This window comes from Somniosus microcephalus, chromosome 21 (genome assembly GCF_052327205.1).
Source record: "Somniosus microcephalus isolate GS21.2 chromosome 21, FLI_Smic_1.0, whole genome shotgun sequence".
NCBI lineage: Eukaryota > Metazoa > Chordata > Chondrichthyes > Squaliformes > Somniosidae > Somniosus > Somniosus microcephalus.
Window position 1 is genome coordinate 997,108 of NC_141007.1, and position 15,139 is coordinate 1,012,246.

General features: G+C 48.2%; 1 pseudogene across 1 annotated transcript in view; it reads left to right on the plus strand.

The window, feature by feature from the left end:
• LOC147102540 (epsin-2 pseudogene) overlaps nt 1–9,205 on the plus strand; it is a 143,388-nt pseudogene extending 134,183 nt beyond the window's left edge. The window contains exons 2-3 of the transcript XR_015073186.1: nt 929–1,707; nt 9,116–9,205. The product of XR_015073186.1 is annotated as an epsin-2 pseudogene (transcript). The remainder of the gene's footprint in view (nt 1–928; nt 1,708–9,115) is intronic.
• The last annotated feature ends 5,934 nt before the right edge of the window (nt 9,206–15,139 follow it).

Consider the following 15,139-nt stretch of genomic DNA (forward strand, 5'->3'; position numbering starts at 1 on the left):
TGCTGGGTCATCACAACCCAGGTGGGCAGGGGAGAAATAAGCTAATACTGTCCAGTTACCTTGGGCCAGTGCGGGTGAGGGTGAGTCTGTGGGAGTGTGCGTGCATGGTGACTGAGTGAGTGAGTGTGTACATGTTTGTGCAGGGGCGGGCGGGCAGGGCGAGCGGGCGGAGTGGGTGGGTGGAGTGTGCGGGCAGGGCAGGGTGGGCAGAGTGTGCGGGCAGGGCAGGGTGGGCAGAGTGTACGGGCAGGGTTGGCAGAGTGTGTGGGCAGGGCGGGCGGGCGGAGTGTGCGGGCAGGGCGGGCGGGCGGAGTGTGCGGGCAGGGTGGGCGGAGTGTGCGAGCAGGGCAGGGTGGGCAGAGTGTGCGGGCAGGGCGGGCGGGCGGAGTGTGCGGACAGGGTGGGCAGAGTGTGCGGGCAGGGTGGGCGAGTGTGTGGGCAGGGTGGGCAGAGTGTGCGGGCAGGGCGGGCGGACAGAGTGTGCGGGCAGGCAGAGTGTGAGGCCAGGCAGATGTAGTGTGCGCGTTGAGTGTGAGTCACGTGTATAAGAACCGTAACACTGATTGTTGGCTATCTCGGAACTAATTTACAAATCGAGTGGAATTGGGGCTGAATTTCCGAAGCTGTGCTCCGAGCGGGGAGACCTCCCACCGGGAGCGCAGGTCGGGTGTTTGGACCCGTGGCTCCCTGCCCAGGAATATGGGGAGTGTACACCAGAAACCCCCCTCCCCCCTGCTGTGAGTTCTCCCCACTGGGAGCACAGTTTGTAAAATAGGTCGTGAGAGTTTTGGGGCTGGTCTCTGGGATTTGAGCCAGTTTATAAGCTGACTCCTCTCGTTCTTCCGCTCAGAGCCGAGGCTCCCTGATGTTTGATGGTGGGGGAGGAAGCCAGGCTGGGATAGTGACGCCCTGTCCTCTTGGATTACAGTAACACAAACTCCCAGCATTGAACTGATTTGTCTGCAGTCGAGGTTCAGCGGAAGACCGAGCATGGCCACCTCAGCTATCCGACGGCAAATGAAGAACATTGTCCACAATTACTCTGAAGCTGAGATAAAGGTGCGAGAAGCCACGTCCAATGACCCGTGGGGTCCACCCAGCTCCCTTATGTCCGACATCGCTGACCTGACCTTTAATGTGGTGGCATTTTCTGAGATCATGGGTATGATTTGGAAACGTCTGAATGACCACGGGAAGAATTGGAGGCACGTCTACAAGGCCCTGACCCTGCTGGATTATCTCATCAAGACGGGCTCAGAGAAGGTGTCTCAACAATGCAAGGAGAACATCTACACCATCCAGACTCTGAAGGACTTTCAGTACATAGACCGAGATGGCAAGGACCAAGGCATCAACGTGCGAGAGAAGGCCAAGCAGCTGGTCGCTCTACTGAAAGACGAGGAGCGTCTGCACCAGGACCGGGCTCACGCACTGAAAACCAAAGAGAGGATGTCCCAGGTGGCGACGGGCATGGGCAGTAACCACCAGCCCACCTTTGGCCGAGGGTCCAGTCACCCAAACCTGTCCTCGTACAACTATGGAGAGGAGTTCAGGAAGTCGAGGGGAGGATCTCCCGTGTCCCTCAATGACTGTGAGTACGGGCACTGCCCTCGCTACTGCTTGAGAACTTGGAGAAGTTTTTATTTTCAATTAAAGTTCTACTTTTCTCTTGTCATATCACTCTCGTGTCCGAGCCAGAGGTCGTGGGTTCAAGGCCCGCTCCAGAGACTTGAGCACAAAATCTAGGCTGACACTCCAGTGCACTACTGAGGGAGCGCTGCACTGGCGGAGGGGCAGTACTGAGGGAGTGCCGCAGTGTCGGAGGGGCAGTACTGAGGGAGCGCCGCACTGTCGGAGGGGCAGTACTGAGGGAGTGCTGCACTGGCGGAGGGGCAGTACTGAGGGAGCGCCGCACTGTTGGAGGGGCAGTACTGAGGGAGTGCTGCACTGTCGGAGGGGCAGTACTGAGGGAGCGCTGCACTGGTGGAGGGGCAGTACTGAGGGAGTGTTGCACTGTGGGAGGGGCAGTACTGAGGGAGCGCTGCACTGGTGGAGGGGCAGTACTGAGGGAGCGCCGCACTGTCAGAGGGGCAGTACTGAGGGAGCGCCGCACTGTCGGAGGGGCAGTATTGAGGGAGTGTTGCACTGTGGGAGGGGCAGTACTGAGGGAGCGCCGCACTGTGGGAGGGGCAGTACTGAGGGAGTGCTGCACTGTCGGAGGGGCAGTACTGAGGGAGCGCTGCACTGGTGGAGGGGCAGTACTGAGGGAGTGCTGCACTGTGGGAGGGGCAGTACTGAGGGAGCGCTGCACTGGTGGAGGGGCAGTACTGAGGGAGCGCCGCACTGTGGGAGGGGCAGTATTGAGGGAGTGTTGCACTGTCGGAGGAGCAGTACTGAGGGAGCGCCGCACTGTCGGAGGGGCAGTACTGAGGGAGCGCCGCACTGTGGAGGGGCAGTACTGAGGGAGCGCTGCACTGTCGGAGGGGCAGTACTGAGGGAGCGCTGCACTGTCGGAGGGGCAGTACTGAGGGAGCGCCGCACTGTCGGAGGGGCGGTACTGAGGGAGCGCCGCACTGTCGGAGGGGCAGTACTGAGGGAGCGCCGCACTGTCGGAGGGGCAGTACTGAGAGAGCGCCGCACTGTCGGAGGGGCAGTATTGAGGGAGCGCCGCACTGTGGAGGGGCAGTATTGAGGGAGCGCCGCACTGTGGAGGGGCAGTACTGAGGGAGCGCTGCACTGTCGGAGGGGCAGTACTGAGGGAGTGCCGCACTGTCGAAGGTGCTGTCTTTGAAATGAGATGTTAAACCGAGGCCCCGTTTACCCCCTCAGATGGATATAAAAGGTCTAACAGCACTATTTTGCAGAAGAGCAGGGGAGTTTTCCCTGGTGTCCTGGGCAATATTTATTCCTCAACCAACATCATGAAAACAGATTATCTGGTCATTATCACAATGCTGTTTGTGGGATCTTGCTGTGCATTTCCTACATTACAACAGTGAGTACACTTCAAAAGTACTTCATTGGCTGTAAAGTACTTTGGGACGTCCTGAGGTTGTGAAATGATGCTATAGAAATGCAAGTCTTTCTTTTTCTTTTTTTAACTCGGCTCAAAGCTCCAGACACACAGCCCGATGCCATACATCAGGAAGGTCTGGGGTCTCGGCAGGAATGGCAGTGGAATGGTTTCCCTCAGTGCCCCTGGACTGGACAGGGAATTGCCCCATGGTTTGCACATTCCGGCGACTCCTGGTGGGAAGAGCAGGTGTCGGTTGAGGACGGAGTCTGGCCTCCAGCGATTGGATAGCCTGCGAACGCCCAGTGTCCAGTGTAACTGTCTCGGGGAGCTGCCCACCCCCCTGTACTGCGGCTCGAGTCAGTGCTTGCGCTGGGGTGGGGGGAGCAAGAGGGGAACCCCTTTGAGTACAGGACAGAGCCCCTCACCACCTCCCACTGGCAGTCCGTGAGTTAATCACAGTGTTGCTCAGCACTACAGCGGAAATCCCAGCAGTCTGTGAGCACACGTGACTTATATAAGGGATTTGGGACCCTTCCAAAATCTGCAGTGTGCACATTGCGGTCTGCCTGGACAATGAGAGAGTTCCAGAAAGCTTACAGTAAATGACTGTGTTTCAGGTATTGTGTGCATTAGCCTCGAGTTGCTTTCTATTGTGAGTGTGTCTCGTGTTTCACTTCTCACAATGTAACTGTACCTGCTTCATTCTTCCTCCTCCACTGAATGAGCTGCAGGATTGTCCAGAATCATCTCCTGGAGCTCCTTACTCCCTTGGGAAAGAGGGAGCTGTTCCGTCGGGGCGGGGACCAGTGTCCGGGCGAACCAAATAACTAGGGCAGTAGACAGGGCTTTAAACTAATGAAGGAGGGATTCAGGAAAGAGTAAATTTAAAAGCAGTGAGAGAAATGTCGAGGCTCTAGAGCAGAGTAGAGTTTTGGGTAAAAATAAGCCGAGTGAGTCAGGAAGGGACAGAGAGAGTAACAAAGGTAATAAGGCATCAGTGACTAAGGTGACATCAGGGAAAAAGCTCAATAAGTCAAAGCTAAAGGCACTATATCTGAATGCGTGAAGCATTCGCTACAAAATAGATGAATTAATAGCGCAGATAGAAATGAACAGGTTTGATCTAATAGCCATTACGGAGACGTGGTTGCAAAGTGGCCAAGGTTGGGAACTAAATATTCCAGGATACATAACTTTTAGAAGAGAGAGGCAAAATGGAAAAGGAGGAGGGGTAGCCCTGATAGTAAAGGGTGGGATAAAGACAGTAGAGAGAAAGGATCTTAGCTCCGAAAATCAAGAAGTAGAATCAGTTTGGGTGGAGCTAAGAAACAGCAAGGGGCAGAAAACATTGATGGGAGTTGTTTATAGGCCCCCAAATAGTAGTTGTAATGTAGGGCAGAGTATAAATCAGGAAATTAGAGGCGCATGTAACAAGGGTAATACAGTAATCATGGGGGACTTTAATCTACATATAGACTGGGCAAACCAAATTTGCAGTAATAGTGTGGAGGACGTGTGCAATGTATGCGGGATAGTTTTCTAGATCAGTATGTTGAGGAACCAACGAGGGAACAGCCTATTTTATATCTAGTATTGTGCAACGAGAAAGGGTTAATTAATAACCTTGTAGTAAAGGGGCCTTTAGGGAAGAGTGACCATAATATGATAGAATTTTATATTGAGTTTGAAAGTGACTTCGTTAAATCCGAAACTAGGGTCTTAAATCTAAACAAAGCAAACTACATAGGTATGAGGGGCGAGTTGGCTAAGGTAGATTGGGAAACTACATTAAAAGGTATGACGGTAGACAAGCAATGGCTAGCATTTAAAGAATTAATACATAATTTACAACAAATGTGCATTCCTTTAAGGCACAAAAAACCCACAGGAAAAGTGGTCCAACCGTGGCTAACAAGAGAAGTTAAAGATAGTATTAGATCAAAGGAAGAGGCTTATAATGCTGCCAAAAAGAGTAGTAAGCTTGAGGATTAGGAGGATTTTAGAATTCAGCAAAGGAGGACCAAGAAATTGATAAAGAAATGGAAAATAGAATATGAGAGTAAACTAGCGAGACACATAAAAACAGACTGTAAAACGTTCTATAGGTAAGTAAAAAGGAAAAGATTAGCGAAAGTAAATGTGGGTCCCTTACAGGCTGAGACAGGAGAAATTATAATGGGGAATAAGGAAATGGCTGAGAAATTAAACAAATACTTTGTATCTGTCTTCACGGAAGAAGACGCAAAAAACTTCCCGGAAATAGTGGAGAACCAAGGCTGTAGCGAGAACGAGGAACTGAAAGAAATTAGTATTAGTAAAAAAAATAGTACTGGAGAAATTAATGGGACTGAAAGCTGATAAATCCCCTGGACCTGATGGCCTACATCCTTGGGTTTTGAAAGAGGTGGCTAGAGAGATAGTGGATGCATTGGTTGTCATTTTCCAAAATTCCATAGATTCTAGCACGGTTCCCGTGGATTGGAAGGTAGCAAATGTAACCCCACTATTTAAGAAAGGAGGGAGAGAGAAAACAGGGAACTACAGACCAGTTAGCCTGACATCAGTAGTAGGAAAATGCTAGAATTTATTATTAAGAACGTGGTAACAGGGCACTTAGAAATAATAATAGGATTGGGCAGAGTCAGCATGGATTTATGAAAGGGAAATCGTGTTTGACAAATCTGTTAGTTTTTTGAGGTTGTAACTAGCAGAATAGATAAGGGGGAACCAGTGGATGTGGTGTATTTGGATTTTCAGAAGGCATTCGATAAGGTGCCACACAAGAGGTTATTGAACAAAATTAGGGCTCATGGGATTGGGGGTAATATACTAGCATGGATTGAAGATTGGTTAACGGACAGAAAACAGAGAGTAGGAATAAACGTGTCATTTTCGGGTTGGCAGGCTGTAACTAGTGGGGTACCGCAAGGATCAGTGCTTGGGCCTCAGCTATTCACAATCTACATCAATGATTTGGATGAGGGGACCAAATGTAATATATCCCAGTTTGCTGATGATACAAAGCTGGGTGGGAATGTAAGTTGTGAGGAGGATGTAAGGAGGCTTCAAGGGGATATAGACAGGCTAAGTGAATGGGGGGCAAGAACATGGCAAATGGAATATAATGTGGAGAAATGTGAAGTTATCCACTTTGGTAGGAAAAATAGAAAAGCAGAGTATTTTTTAAATGGTGAGAGATTGGGAAATGTTGGTGTTCAGAGGGACCTGGGTGTCCTTGTACACGAATCACTGAAAGTTAACATGCAGGTACAGCAAGCAATTAGGAAAGCAAATGGTATGTTGGCCTTTATTACAAGAGGATTTGAGTATAAGAGTAAAGACGTCTTCCTGCAATTATATAGGGCCCTGGTGAGACCACACCTGGAGTACTGTGTACAGTTTTGGTCGCCTTACCTAAGGAAGGATATACTTGCCATAGAGGGAGTGCAACGAAGGTTCACCAGACTGGTTCCTGGGATGGGGCGATTGTCCTATGCGGAGAGATTGAGTAGACTAGGCCTATATTCTCTAGAGTTTAGAAGAATGAGAGGTGATCTCATTGAAACATATAAAATTCTTACAGGGCTTGACAGGGTAGATGCAGGGAGGATGTTTCCCCTGGCTGGGGAGTCTAGAACCAGGGGTCATAGTCTCAGGATAAGGGGTCGGCCATTTAGAACTGAGATGAGGAGGAATTTCTTCACTCAGAGGGTGGTGAATCTTTGGAATTCTCTGTCCCAGAGGGCTGTGGAGGCTCGGTCATTGAGTATATTCAAGACAGAGATCGATAGATTTTTGAATATTAAGGGAATCAAGGGATATGGGGATAGTGCAGGAAAGTGGAGATGAGGTAGAAGATCAGCCATGACCTCATTGAATAGCGGAGCAGGCTGGAGGGGCCGAATGGCCGACTCCTGCTCCTATTTCTTCTGTTCTATTGTTCCCCTTCCAAATCCTGCCGTGGTGCATCTCGAACGAATCGTAATGAAGCTCTCTGCCCATCCTGGAACCTAGCCTCAAAGGCACTCCGAGCTGTTGGAATGGCCTGCAGCTGACGAGTGTCATGTAACTCTTTAGGTGCAGAGTAAGGAGGGATACCAGAATGACCCGGATTGGCTATTTGGGCTCAGTTCCCTTTGTGTGAAGTAAGGAGGTATACTGGAGTGGCTCAGATTGGCTATTTGGGCTCAGTTCCCTTTGTGTGAAGTAAGGAGGTATACTGGAGTGGCTCAGATTGGCTATTTGGGCTCAGTTCCCTTTGTGTGAAGTAAGGAGGTATACTGGAGTGGCTCAGATTGGCTACTTGGGCTCAGTTCCCTTTGTGTGAAGTAAGGAGGTATACTGGAGTGGCTCAGATTGGTTATTTGGGCCTCAGTTTGCCCTTCCTGGTGGGCTGATGCCTCTGTTTTGCTTCACTGGAGGCTCCCAGGAGACAGCTGGCCATGAGAGGAGGGTCACCCCAGTCCCAAGAGCATTTTGTAGGACAGGAGCAGCCAATCATAGGAACATAGGAACAGGAGGAGGCCATTGAGTCCCTCGAGCCTGTTCCACCATTCAATGAGATCATGGCTGATCTGTGACCTAACTCCATGTACCCGCCTTTGGCCCATATTCCTTAATACCTTTGGTTAACAAAAATCTATCAATCTCCGATTTAAAATTCACAATTGGCCGAGCATCAATTGCCATTTGCGGAAGAGAGTTCCAAACTTCTACCACCCTTTGTGTGGAGAAGTGTTTCCTAATTTCACTCCTGAAAGGTCTGGCTCTAATTTTAGACTCTGCCCCCTAGTCCTAGACTCCCCAACCAGCGGAAATAGTTCCTCTCTCTCTACTCTATCTGTTCCCCTTAATATCTTTAAAACTTCGATCAGATCATCCCTTAACCTTCTAAACTCTAGGGAATACAACCCTAGTTTGTGTAATCTCTCCTCGTAATTTAACCCCTGGAGTCCGGGTATCATTCTGGTAAACCTGCGCTGCACTCCCTCCAAGGCCAATATATCCTTCCTAAGGTGTGGTGCCCAGAACTGCTCCCAGTGCTCCAGGTGTGGTCTAACCAGGGCTTTGTACAGCTGCTGCATAACTTCTGCCCCCTTGTACTCTAGTCCTCTCGATATAAAGGCCAGCATCCCATTAGCCTTTTTCATTATTTTCTGTACCAGTTCATGACATTTTAATGATCTATGTACCTGACCCCCGCCCCCCCCCCAAGTCTCTTTGGCCCTCCACTGTTTTTAGCTTTTCGCTGTTTAGAAAGTCCCCTGCTCTAGTGGATGACGTCACATTTGCCTACATTGAAATCCATTTGCCACAGTTTTGCCCACTCACTTAATCCATCAATATCTCTTTGTAATTTTATGTTTCCATTTACACTGCCGTCTATCTTTGTGTCATCGGCAAATTTGGATATGTCCCATCAGCTAAGTCGTTAATAAATACAGTGAATAGTTGAGGCCCCAACACCGATCCCTGCGGGACACCACTAGTCACATCCTGCCAATTATAGTACCTGCACATTATCCCTACTCTCTGTCTCCTGTCGCTCAGCCAGTTTCCTAACCAGGTCAATAATTTGCCCTCAATTCAGTTTCTTATGAGGGGCTTTATCAAATGCCTTCTGGAAGTCTGTATAAATAACATCCATAGACATTCCCCTGTCCACTACTTTAGTCACCTCTTCAAAAAATGCAATCAGGTTTGTCAGGCATGACCTGCCTTTCACAAATCCATGCTGGCTCTCTCTAATCAACTGAACATTTTCGAGGTGTTCAGTCACCCTATCCTTAATTATAGACTCTAGCAATTCCCCAACAGATGTTCGGCTAACTGGTCTATAATTCTCTGGTTTCCCTCTCTCGCCATTCTTAAATAGCGGAGTGACAATCACCTTTCATTCATGCCACACAGGGGAAGACCTGGACTAGGAGACAGAAAGTGTAGCCACCCAGGCGAAGCACGGTCTTCAGAAAGATTGGTTGATGTGTTCACTTTTGAATCGGTTACGGAGAATGTGCATTTATTTTCTACTCTGTTATTCATGGAGATGAGAGTTGCACCGGAAAGGGGACAGCTTATTTTGTGCTCTTATTCAATCAGATTATTAAGATTCAAATGGTCAAGAGGTTTGATGTGATGCAGATCTTCTCGGATGGGTACTGGGTTGCAGGGTTTGTAATGAATGTTTAGGTCGGGGAGAAGGACTAATAACAATGGTAGACTGTATTAAACAGAAGAGTGGGGGTGGCCTCAGCATTGACTCCGGTCACCATGAAGTCTCATGGCTTCAGGTCAAGCATGGGTAAGGAAACATCCTGCTGATTACCACCCTCCCTCAGCTGATGAATCACTACTCCTCCATGTGTCAGCTGTGGCTCAGTGTGAGTGAGAAGGTTGTGGGTTCAAGTCCCACTCCAGGGACTTGAGCACATACAGCTAGGCTGACACTCCAATGCGGTGCTGAGGGAGTGCTGTACTGTCGGAGGTGCCGTCTTTCAGATGAGACGTTAAACCGAGGTCCCGTCTGTTCTCTCAGGTGGACGTAAAAGATCCCATGGCATTATTTCGAAGAAGAACAGGGGAGTTATCCCCGGTGTCCTGGGGCCAATATTTATTCCTCAACCAACATAACAAAAGCAGATTATCTGGCCATTATCACATTGCTGTTTGTGGGTGCTTGCTGTGCGCAAATTGGCTGCCGCATTTCCTACATTACTCCACTTCAAAAGTACTTCCTTGGCTGTAAAGCACTTTGAGATGTCAGGTGGTTGTGAAAGGCGCTATAACATAGAACATAGAACATAGAAAAATAGGAGCAGGAGTAGGCCCTTTGAGCCTGCTCTGCCATTCAATATGATCATGGCTGATCCTCTATCTCAATACCATATTCCCGCTCTCTCCCCATTGCCTTTTGTGTCTAGAAATCTATCTATCTCCTTCTTAAATATATTCAGTGACTTGGCCTCCACAGCCTTCTGTGGTAGAGAATTCCACAGGTTCACCACCCTCTGAGTGAAGAAATTTCTCCTCATCTCAGTCCTAAATGTCCTACCCCGTATCCCGAGACTGTGACCCCTCGTTCTAGACCCCCAGCCAGAGAAAACATCCTCCCTGCAGCCAGTCTGTCTAGCCCTGTCAGAATTTTATACGTTTCAATGAGATCCCCTCTCATTCTTCTAAACTCTAGTGAATACAGGCCTAGTCGACCCAATCTCTCCTCATACGACAGTCCTGCCATCCCAGGAATCTGGTGAACCTTCGCTGCACTCCCTCTATGGCAAGTACATCCTAAGGGAGACCAAAACTGCACACAGTACTCCAGGTGTGATAGCAAAATACTGCAGATGCTGGAAATCCGAAATAACAACAGATGCTGCCCTGGCCTGCTGAGTTTTTCCAGCGTTTTCTGTTATTACTCCAGGTGTGATCTCACCAAGGCCCTGTATAACTGTAGTAAGACATCCTTGCTCCTGTACTCAAATCCTCTTGCAATGAAGGCCAACATACCATTTGTCTTCCTAACTGCTTGCTGCACCTGCATGTTTGCTTTCTGTGACTGGTGTACAAAGACACCCAGGTCCCTCTGTACATCAGCATTTCCCAATCTATCACTATTTAAATAATACTCTACCTTTCTGTTTTTCCTACCGAAGTGGATAACTTCACATTTATCCCCGTTATACTGCATCTGCCATGTATTTGCCCACTCACTCAAATTGTCTAAATCGCCTTGAAGCCTCTTTGCATCCTCCTCACAACTCACAATCCCACCTAGTTTTGTGTCGTCAGCAAACTTGGAAATATTACATTTGGTTCCCTCATCCAAATCATTGATATATATTGTGAATAGCTGGGGCCCAAACACTGATCCCTGCGGTACCCCACTAGTCACCGCCTGCCACCTCGAAAAAGACCCATTTATTCCTACTCTCTGTTTCCTGTCTGTTAACCAATTTTCTATCCATGCCAGTATATTACCCCCAATCCCATGTGCTTTAATTTTGCACACTAACCTCTTATGTGGGACTTTATCAGAGGCCTTCTGAAAATCCAAATACACCACATTCACTGGTTCTCCCTTATCTATTCTACCAGTTACATCCTCAAAAAACTCCAGTAGGTTTGTCAAACACGATTTCCCTTTCATAAATCCATGTTGACTTTGTCTAATCCCGTTGATATTTTCTAAGTGTCCTGTTATCACATCCTTTATAATAGACTCTAGCATTTTCCCTACTACTGATGTTAGGCTAACCGGTCTGTAGTTCCCCTTTTTCTCTCCCTCCTTTTTTAAATAGTGGGGTTACATTTGCCACCCTCCAATCTGCAGGAACTGTTCCATAATCTATAGAATTTTGGAAGATGACAACCAATGCATCTACTATTTCCATGGCTACCTCTTTTAGTACTCTGGGATGCAGATTATCAGGCCCTGGGGATTTATCGGCTTTCAGTCCCATTAATTTCTCCAGCACTATTTTTTTTACTAATACTAATTTCCTTTAATTCCTCCTTCTCACTAGACCCTTGGTTCCCTAGAATTTCTGGGAAGTTATTTGTGTCCTCTTCCATGAAGACAGAACTAAAGTATTTGTTTAATTGCTCTGCCATTTCTTTGTTCCCCATTATACATTCTCCCTTTTCTGACTGTAAGGGACCTACATTTGTCTTCACTAATCTTTTTCTTTTTACATACTTGTAGAAACTTTTACAATCTGCTTTTATGTTCCTTGCAAGTTTACTCTATTTTTCCCCTCTTAATCAATCTCTTGGTCCTTTTTTGCTGAACTCTAAACTGCTCCCAATCCTCAGGCTTACTACTTTTTCTGGCAATTTTATATGACTCCCCTTTGGATCTAATACTATCCTTAATTTCTTTTGTTAGCCATGGTTCGGCCGCTTTTCCTTTTGTGTTTTTGCGCCAGAAAGGAATGTATAACTGCTGCAATTCATGCATTCGTTCCTTAAATGTTAGCCATTGTCTATCCACCGTCATGCCTTTTAATGAAGTTCCCCAATCTATCATAGCCAACTCACTCCTTATACCTTCATAGTTTCCTTTGTTTAGATTTAGGACCCTAGTTTTGGATTGGACTTCTTCACTTTCCATCTTAATGAAGAATTCTATCATGTTATGGTCACTCTTCCCTAAAGGACCCTGCACAAGATTATTAATTAACCCCTTCTCATTGTACAATACCCAATCTAGGATAGCCTGTTCCCTAGTTGGCTCCTCAACGTACTGGTCTAAAAAACCATCTCGTACACACTCCAGGAATTCATCCTCCACAGTATTATTGTTAATTTGGTTTGGCCCGTCTATATGTAGATTAAAGTCACCCATGATTACTGTAGCACCCTTGTTACGTGCATCTCTAATTTCCTGTTTGATGCCATCCCCTACATTACCACTACTGTTTGGAGGCCTATAGACAACTCCCACCAATGTTTTCTGCCCCTTGGTGCTTCCCAGTTCCACCCAGACTGATTCTACATCTTGATTTTCTGAGCCAATATCCTTTCTCATTGCTCTGATTTCATCCTTTACTAACAAGGCCATCCCACCTCCTTATCCTTTTCGCCTGTCCTTCCTAAATATCGATTATCCTTGGATATTCAGCTCCCAGCCTTGGTCACCCTGCAGCCATGTCTCTGTAATCGCAATTATATCGTATCCGTTTACATCTATTTACGCTGTTAATTCGTCTACCTTATTACGAATGCTTCGTGCATTCAGATACAGTGCCTTTAGATTTGTCTTTTTAACATTTATAGACATCTTAAAATTTTTTGTACTAAGGCCCTATTTGTCTTATTACCATTTGTTCTTACCCGGACCCTATGTGTTAGTGCACTCCTTTGTTTGTACGCTCTGTCCCTTCCTGACACTATCTGGTTATCCTTACCCCAATCACTTTCCTGCACTGCTTCCTTGTCTTTTCTCTTTAGCATTCTAGATTTCTCTCCACCGGGAACCCACCCCCTGTAGTGTATGTGCCTTTAAGTCAGAACTACTTTTTACAGCTCCTGTATACTGTAGTACCGGCAGTGACCACACCGGTATATAAGCTTTGCGCATGCCTCTGTACCCCAGACTAGAGATGACCCTCCTCCAGTAAAGACCTGTTATTTGTTAATGTACAGCATCCGTGTGATTATTTATCCACTGAACCACGGATCTAACAGTGGCGACGAGTGTCGATTCGAATCTACCTGCAACATAAAAAAAAAAAATAGTCGAGTCCAGGAACACGGGCGTCGACCACGAGCAACCGCCCAGCAGTCAGGCAGAGATCCAACTTCGCTGGGGAGGCTGTGGAGAGCCGGGCTTGGTTCCCCAGCCACAGCGAGCAGTAAGAGACCGACGACAGGTCCGGCGCAGACCCTTCCCGAGCAGCGGCGGCTGGAGCCGACCGACGGCGGAGAGAGAGCCGAGCAGCGTCGACGGGGTAAGACAGAGGGTGAAGAGCGCAGGGCGCAGCCAGGGGTTGTACACCGAGCGGCGTCGAGGAAAAATAAAGCAACTGGAGAGAGAGAGGGTAAGAAACAGCCGGGTTCCAGACTGAGCGGCGTCGAAAAATATCAAGAGAAGAACGCGCAGAGCACAGCCAGTGCTCACGGGCTGATCAGGGTTCGCGGGGCGAAGCAAGGGGAGACGCCATTGAGCCGCGGAGAAGCAGGGAGAGCGCGGGAGATGCCATTGAGCCGCGGAGAAGCAGGGAGAGCGCGGGAGACGCCATTTTGAGAAGCCGCAGCGGAGAAGAAGGGCGAGCGCGGGAAGGAAGGAAAGCGCGGGAGATGCCATTTTGTGCTAGCGGAGAAGAAGGGGAAGCGCGGGAGGCGCCATTGGTGATAGTTAACGCACAACCAAGGATGCCGAAGAGTGGCAGTATCTCTACGTTCGACAATGAAGTCGAAGATTGGGCGACATATGTGGAACGTATATTCACAGAAGATCACAGAAACCCCACAGTGCAGATAGAGGCCATTTCGGCCCATCGAGCCTGCACCGACACATATCCCACCCTATCCACGTAACCCCATGTATTTAATCCCCCTAACACTAAGGGTCAATTTATCATAGCCAATCAACCTAACCCGCACATCTTTGGACTGTGGGAGGAAACCGGAGCACCCGGAGGAAACCCACGCAAACACGGGGAGAATGTGCAAACTCCACACAGACAGTCACCCGAGGCCGGATTCGAACCCGGGTCCCTGGCGCTGTGAGGCAACAGTGCTAACCACTATGCCACCGTGCTGAGGTGTACTGCAGGGCGAATGAAGTGCCAGATGCTAATAAAGCACTGGTTCTGTTAAATTCCATGGGTGCAAAAACTTATGGGTTACTGCAAAATCTAATAACCCCAGAGAAGCCAGTAAACAAGAATTTTGAAAGCATAGTAGAAATCCTACAGGACCACTTAAACCCCACACCGCTGCTGATAGCAGAACGATTTAAGTTCCATAAAAGGAACCAACACAAAGACAAAAGCAATGCTGAGTACCTAACGGAACTGCGCAAGCTATCGAAATACTGCCAGTTTGGAGCAGGACTAGCAGACACGTTAAGGGACAAGTTTGTGTGTGGGCTACAAAGTGAAGGAACCCAGAAATGGCTTCTATCAGAAAAGGACCTTACGCTGGACAAAGCTTTCAGTATGGCAGTATCACACGAAGCAGCCGCAAGGGGCGCTGCAGAGATACAATGGAGACCGCAAGAATATGGCACCAATGAAATGACCTATGGAACAGGGAAGTGCTATCGCTGCGGCAGAACAACACATGACCAGAAAGATTGTTGGTTCAAGGACCAAGTGTGCAGACAGTGTGGGAAAGCAGGACACATAGTAAGAGTCTGCAGGTCTGGGAAGAAAACCAACAGTAAGAAATCTCCACAGGAGAAGTACAAAAAGGTACACCAGGTGATGGACAGTGGTTCAGACGAACAGAAAAGTGACACAGACTCCGGAAGCAAGGAGCTGGGTTGTCTGAAACTACATAATGTAACCGAAATGGAGGATCACCAGACTATCTGGGTTACACTCAAGATAGACCCAAACAAAATGGCGGCGCGCACGGACGCAGCGGCTTTGTCTCTCCCGAGACTGAACGTTTTCACCC